The sequence below is a fragment of the Pleurodeles waltl genome, chromosome 3_2 (genome assembly GCF_031143425.1).
Source record: "Pleurodeles waltl isolate 20211129_DDA chromosome 3_2, aPleWal1.hap1.20221129, whole genome shotgun sequence".
NCBI lineage: Eukaryota > Metazoa > Chordata > Amphibia > Caudata > Salamandridae > Pleurodeles > Pleurodeles waltl.
This window is the reverse complement of record NC_090441.1, coordinates 209,368,678-209,376,050: the sequence shown is the minus strand read 5'-3', so window position 1 is coordinate 209,376,050 and position 7,373 is coordinate 209,368,678. Positions and strand designations below refer to the sequence as shown.

The window sequence follows — 7,373 nt, the reverse complement described above, 5'->3', positions numbered from 1 at the left end:
AATCCATTTGGGGGGTGTTGATTATCATAGGTTAATGACTGAGCTAATGTAGCAAATGTTATCTTTGCATGTTGGGGCTGACATATTGGGATTAACAGGACTTGAACTGTAAAATGCAAAGGGAAAACAGCATTGGGTCTGCTTTCCACAAACTTGAGTTTGGCATGAAAAGTTGAGTAAGTATGAGGGGTAGTCCATTAAGATGTATAACTTTTTGCTGTTATCGGTGAGTTGTTGCCTTATTGTAAAACCAGTTTGAAAGCTAGAGCATACCTCTTATTTAACCTTAAATACGAGGGAGTTGCCATCCTTTGGCTCATTCCTCATTTCAAAAAATGACAAATCCAAAGAGTCAATTGTCTGCCCTGAAACCAAGCACTTGCCCGGCGTGTGTAATGCAATGAATAATCTAGGCACTGTGAGTTTCACATATTTGCTTACATTAGAAATTAGATTTATGCTTTAAAATGTTTGCTTCAGCCTACCACTGCATTAGTTCAGTGTTAAAAGCTTGGGCTACTTTTTGGGCTGGGACCGGTTCATTTGGGCTTACTTTGGGCTGGTCGTTCAACAGCTTTGGGCTATAGAAGGCTTTTAAAATCTGGCAACACTGGTGCTAGCACAGCGGGCGCGCGAGACTCCTCAGCGCGAGGATAGCGTCGAAAGGCTCGAGCGGTGACGGGCGCCGAGTCGGTAAGCCACCGGCGGTTGGGTCCCTCGCGCTAAATAGTGTTTTCGTTTATCAGTACAGTAGTGACGCGCTACACCCGTAAATACAGCGAGCGCAGCAAGCACGTGCCGCCGGCGTTACCGAGCGGGGCGCTTGTGGTAAAGTCCAGGTGCAGCTGGTTGGGTCACAGCTCCTGGTAAAGAAGCCTCCTTCTGGGGTATACCCGCGGTTCAGGGTTGTTTCGCTCGTCGCCAGTGTTAAGTTGCTGCACGTTATATTTCGCTTGAATATCTTCTTATTTTAAATTCGTCTGGGACCGCACACATCCGCCAGCGACTCTTCCAGCAGTCTTCACCCGAGCGGAGCATAAGCACTCTACTCTGCCGAGCCGCAGACAGCATGCCTGGGGCACCACACGTGCCTGCACGGAATTCAAAAAGAGAAACTCACCAATCCTGCAAGAGATCTTGTATAGCACCGCAGGGCTTCCTGCACTGCTGTTTCACTCTATTTAGAGCACCCCTGACACCGCAAGTGCTGAGAAGCAAGCTGTGGGTCTTTTCAAGCCATTGGGGTGGGGACATATATGGGTTATCTAGTTTCTAGGAACTGTGCTGTTACTTGGTAAGCCCATCTGCCTCATACCCGCAAAGAACAGATAGAAACGTTGCACACCCTCTTCAGATGGAAATTTATGGCGGCGCGAACGCCATTATAGTATTTCTATAGCATCACATGCCAATTATATATATAACAGTCTCTCTTTGTTGTAATCAATACTACTTGGTCTGCGCTACATGTGCGAACGCCTGGTTGTGCGCACCTGGCTTTCAGGGGTGACCTTGTTTCATTGTCACTGCGTCGACTCGTGCGCTCAACGTTGCCATCTGTGCAGAGTTTTACTTGGTATTCTTCTTGGCAGGGACTCACCTCCTAGTCCTGGGCCCACTGTGAGCCTCTTGGACTGCTACAGCTCACCCCAGCTGGGGCTCACTCGCTGCTACTCCCAGGCCCACTGTGATACTCTTGGGCTGTCCATCAGCTCAGGAACATCAAGCAGCAGGAGGAAACCACCTGCAGGTTTCATCACAAATGTACCAAGCGCTGACTGTAGTGACTTGATCTGAAATTTACATCTACAGTTCCCTGCTCAGCTGTAGATAAAAGTCCTCAAGTGCTCGACTGAGTAAACATCTGCTTATTTTATGACACCTAATGAAATGGAAAGCACAGCTTCAAGTAAAGCTCCTGTACATCCTGGCACTCCACATTGGAGGAATGCAGAGCCTTGTACTCAAAGATAGTAATGTGTACATAACACACCCTACCACCTTCTAGCATTTTTATGATTGCTCCACGTAGTGCAGATAACTCTATAGGAAGCAGCAGAGCCGGGTCCAATGTGCAAGAAAGCTACAGACAAGACTGCTCACTAGGCACCCAACGACACCCAATCACACACTGTACTTTCAACCTGCTTATCAATTTGGCCAACATAGTATACTCTCCGCCCCAATACAAGGCCATGACATGACCCACATTTGTTGGCAGGTGAACTATGACGCTGGGGTTCAGGCCTTTTTATCTGCACCCCAGGGGGGTGCTGCCTTCTGGCTTTCTGTCTATTATGGAAGGCCTCTAATTTCCCCTTAGTGTGGGACATGTGTATCTTTTTTTATGGCTTCTATTCATACCAGTAGGTACACAGTTTTGGTGTTCTTCTGAATGTTTGTGACCCCAAGTTTGTGATCCATGCATCACCCACTTGGTTATGTGTATGTTTTTTGATTCACTCCTTCAATTGAGCAGAAAGATTTTCTTGTGTCCACCTTCAAGCCAATTCCAGTAGTTCAGCCTTTGGCCTCAGAGAGGGGACACCTGAACAAATGAGCTGTCTCCAAGGGCAATACCAATGTGAACCAATTTACAAAGGAGAAATTATACTACTTGCATATCCTGTGCATATATCTGACAAGAGAGCTGGACCCAACAAAAGCATTTGATTGGTATAAGACTTTATGGGACTGACTATATAGATGGTGGATATTATGGGATGCTGGCCATCACCAGTTAGCCTGAGTCTCTGAGCACATTTTGGGAAGTTGGTTTTCATGGAACAAAGAAACATGTAAAGAAGATGCACTTGGTTCTTATTGGATCTCGTCAAACTTTGACTATAACTTTCAATGTGACTGGTCATTTGGTTTAGACCCAACAGCAACCTCTTGTAAATATAAGGTTACCATGTGAGTTATTATTCAAGTTCACCTTTGTATTACAAGGAGCACTGTGGACAGGAATAAAGTTGCAGGACTAGGAGCAGGAGGTTTTACTACCCCAACACCTATGGAGGAGTAGAGAGCAAACTTCATGACGGAGTATGAAAAGTCTGTTGTTCCGTTGTTCCGTTGTTGACACCTGGGAAAATGAGGCAAGAGTTCCTTGTGCTGAAGAGGAGCTGTTGCGATTGAAGTTCTGCTGCTACCGGATGAGGGTGGCCCTCTGTAGTGTGCAGACCTAGGCACACTGTGCAGAGGGTCCGGGCAACCACATGGTTTACAGAGGTAACATCTCGATCACCTAATGCTCTAATTTTTATGGTAGCTTGTAGAGCAGTTAGGCCAATCTCGGAGAAGTGCAAAGCATTTGTTGTACTCGCAGTATCAATAAATCAAGACATACACTCAGAAGAATAACTCGACCAATTTACATAAAACCAAGACCAAGATCATCAAAATCAGGTAAGTACTTTTTAACTTCAGAATTTTTGATGTTTAATAAAATTAGTCTTTTTGTGTGTAATTATGCACCATAGGAATAATGGTGGATATGCTGTAAAATCAGGCAGTGCGTTTACCAAGTTCTCCTTATGCAGGCAAGTCGAGGTTGTCGATGGCCACTATCGGTCAGATGCAGAAGTTCGGGCGGCTTCCGGTCCTGGCAGGAGCAACGAGAAGTGGTCTTTGGAGCTAATGCCATGCCACTGCAAAGGCCACTTGGAAAAGAGCTGCACAGACGGACTTAAATGTAAGTCCGGTGGGTCCCCCTGGAGAGTTAAGTCACAAGGGGTGGGAGACCTTTAGAGCACAGCTGGCTCTTCGGTGCAAGGCACAGGTCAGCCGGATGCAGAGCAAATCAGTGAACCAGGAGCTGTGCGCATAGATTCCATTTGGAAGCAGGAGGTAGGTCGCTTTAAGGGTCACTTACAGGTCAGCAGGGGCACTATGGTGGGAGGTCCTAGTGTTTTCTGAAGTTCCTCAACTGGGGCTTCCTCCTGGTCCTTTTACAGTCCGGAGTGGACTGTCCTTCTTGGTATCCGACGTGAGGTGACAACTACCCAGGGCAATGGCACAGTTGGCCGCTGGAGGGCGTAGTGCCACCAAACTCGGCACACTTTCAATGTTTGTCTTTGTGGTCCGTCGGGAGGAGTTTGGACTGGCTGCAGCGTCTGGTTCGGCAGTCAGTCAGTGAAGTGGACCTCACCGGCCTTGTGGTTGTTGAGTGATGCCTTCACTCTGCAGGGATATCTTTGGCCATTTTCGAAGCATTGAGGTCCTCTAGAGTCCATCTGATGTCCAAGCAACCCCTCAGCGGCGATTTTTGAGTCCTAGCTGGAGCAGGCCAGGTTTGGCGTCTTTTCTTAGTGTAGCAGGTATTCAGTTCTCGAGCCTTGGTCTTCTTGTGTCCTTAGAATCTGATTTATTGGTCTAGGGATGCCCACTAAATACTGTATTGCATGGTCAGTGCAGGGGTCCGCCTGCATAGCACCCTTGAAATGCACACTGTCTGCTGTGCAGACAGTGCACATTTCAAGGGTGCAGGTGCCCCTTGCATGTAGCAGCATCTGTGCAGGCTCTATTATGAGCTGGCGGCAGTGCTGCCGCACCTCTCCCACTTGGCTGACGGGTGGAAACCTTGGTTTCTGCCAGTCAGTCTAGTGGGAAAGTTGTAATGGGGCTAGGGGGAAGGTCGCCAGCACCGCAGCAGCCTCCTCGTTGGGAGTGAGGCGGATGGATGTTCCGTCCTCAAAAGTCGTAATAAGCCCCTATCTCACCTTCAAGGGCAGAGTCAGGGATAGATGGCTTCAGTTCGTCATGGCTCTCCTAAGGTCTGTTTTGGAGTCCTTTCTCTAATTTATATGCCCAGCCAGAGGGTGAAGCCTCCTGGCTTCCTTCTGGCTCTCAAAGTGCCAGGAGAAAGGAGAAAAGGAGTAAATAATTATCTGACCTGGGCACCTGTCAGGGCATTTCCCACTCTAAATGTGCATTGGAAAAATGCCATCAATGGTATGTCCAGCCCTATGAGTTGGGCTTGTATTGGCCCAGACTAAATTGAAAGAGGCCAAAGTATCCATCAGGTGATAGGTATTTTTGTTAAAACAACAGGCACTGCTGAGTAATCAATTACGTCTTTGTTCCCTACTGTCCTTGTGTCATGCCAGTGTGGCTGGTATTGAACAAAATGGATGCTCATTAATTGCACACTAATGAACAATTCAGTACCTCAATTTCGTGCTGCTCTCATTTCCTCCCAGAGTGTCTGGTATTTTCTTTTTGTTTGCACTACAGCTGTTGACTAATTTTACACTGCTGGACAGTTAAAGACTTCAGTTTCCTGCTTTTCTTGTTTCCTACCAGCATATGTGTTTTTTTGTTTCAGTTTGTACAACAACTGATGACCATTTAAGGGTCTCTTTTTCCTGTCCCTGTTTTCTGCCAGAGACTGTCTTCTGATTGGCAGGCAGCACTCTCAAAGTGAATGAATGCCACATTTAAAGTGTGGCCACTCACTTGACTATGTCAGTCAGGCTGAAGAGAAAGCTGTGTCCCCTGTCATTACTTCTCGTAGGTTCAGAGCCCCGCCGTCTGTGAAATCAACTCAGACACTGTCTTGAATGAATGAAAAGAACTTCTATAGTGCACAGCTACTCAACAAGAGTGTCCCGGTGCTATAGGCACTGAAGAAGGAAAAGAAACAAAAAACGGGAAGCATGCAATCACTCAAGTTTAAATAAAAATGTTTTCAGAGCCTTCTTGACTTTTTCTTTGTCCTTAATGGATCTCAAAGGCCCAGGCAGCTGGTTCCACAGACTAGCTGCATTAACTGTGAAGAAGGAGCCTCTTCTATGTTGTATTTTAAATCGGGGTGCCACAATCAGACTGGCACTATTTGAACACAGGGACCTCACAGGATTATACTTCTTTATCCTCCCCGTTAGGTACAAATGCCCTCTTTTGTGAAGAGCTTGATGTGTCCGTGCCAGTGCTTTATATGTGATGACATATGATCCTCAGACTTATCCAAATTGATATCATGAAATCGCCAAGAATAGTGAAATTGACATAAGCAATACATTTGGGAGCTAAAGCCTGATCCAGGGAACCTATAAAGTCGCCTGCATATCCAGGGGACTGGTAAAGCAAGGCTCCTGAAAAGGAGTGCTGTCCCCCAACCGAGATAGTAAAACCCAGAGTTTCTGCTCCTAACAACTCCCCCAGTTCAAAAGTTTTACATTGAAAAATCCTTTTATATATAATCGCAATACCTTACCCTCTTTTAGCTGAACAAAAATAAAATGACAACTTGTCTGAATTGTGTGAAGTAACACAACATAAAACAGTTAGTAGGACCTGCAAGTGGACTCTGATTCCTTTCAGTAATTTTTGTTTAATATTTTCCCAAGGACACACATCCAAAAAACTCTTTAAATTAACTTTTTCAAAAAGGGTCTGATTATGAGTATGGCGGTCCTTGGACCACCGCGGCTGTGTTGGTCTGACTGCCCGACCAACTTGCCACCGTCTCTGCTGGGATCTTCGATCCCGACAGGCTGACAATGGCGGAGGTTGGAATCAGCCAGGGCTTCGCTGAAGTCGGTGCCACCCTGCTGTTTACAACCTGGTTCTCCACCAGCTTTTTCATGGCAGTTTCACTGCTATGAAAAGACTGGCTGAGAACAGGTGCAGAATGCCACAGGGAGGCCCCTGCACTGGTCATGCACTTGGCAGGGGTCCCGCTGCCCAGCACCCTCGCAATGCTCACTGTCTGCTTGTGCACCCTGTGGGTGGCAGCATTGCCGATGACTCGATTCCGAGCCGGTGACAATGCTGCTGCCACTTTCCTGCTGGGCTGACGGGTGGAAACCTTGGTTTCTGCCCATCAGCTCAAGGGGCCAGTCGTAATAGGCCCTCCAGGGAGGTAGCCAGTATGGCGGCAGCCTCCCCGTCTGAAGTTCGGTGAACTCTTAATTAGACCCTAAATCTTTTTTTTTTTTTACCATTCTGGAGACTAGAAGGGAAACCTCGATTGCGGTCTCCACAAGTGGGTTTAGGGATTGTGGAAGTAAGCCACAAGAAACTGAAGCGAGGGCAAGAAAAGACTACTCGCATGCTTTCATGTATGGGTGACCAAAGTAATTGTGCTCTTTTGCCACAGAGTACCTCTCTTCAGAAGGAGTTCACCTAACCACTAGAACTTGCAGAATCTTGTTTAAAAGGAACAACACATACCTGTCATACTTTCCACAGAAACTTTAGGTACACCAGAACCATCACTCTCTCCCCACCCCACAATTCACCCAAGGTCTGGTGCCAGTCATCTTTTCTGATACTAAGAATTACGCTCAAGGGCAAGTGATGGACGATGTTTGCTTGTGCAGAAGTCCTGGGAATTTAGGTGAGTGGCTCTTGCTGTGACAGTGGCC

At 46.9% G+C, this 7,373-nt stretch overlaps 1 long non-coding RNA gene across 2 annotated transcripts in view; it reads left to right on the top strand.

The window, feature by feature from the left end:
• The first annotated feature begins 589 nt into the window (after nucleotides 1–589).
• LOC138286784 (uncharacterized) overlaps nucleotides 590–7,373 on the top strand; it is a 91,080-nt gene continuing 84,296 nt past the window's right edge. The window contains exon 1 of one of the 2 annotated variants that reach the window (XR_011202062.1): nucleotides 590–693. This is a non-coding gene — a long non-coding RNA (uncharacterized lncRNA). The remainder of the gene's footprint in view (nucleotides 694–7,373) is intronic. The other variant, XR_011202064.1, reaches the window with a different exon arrangement.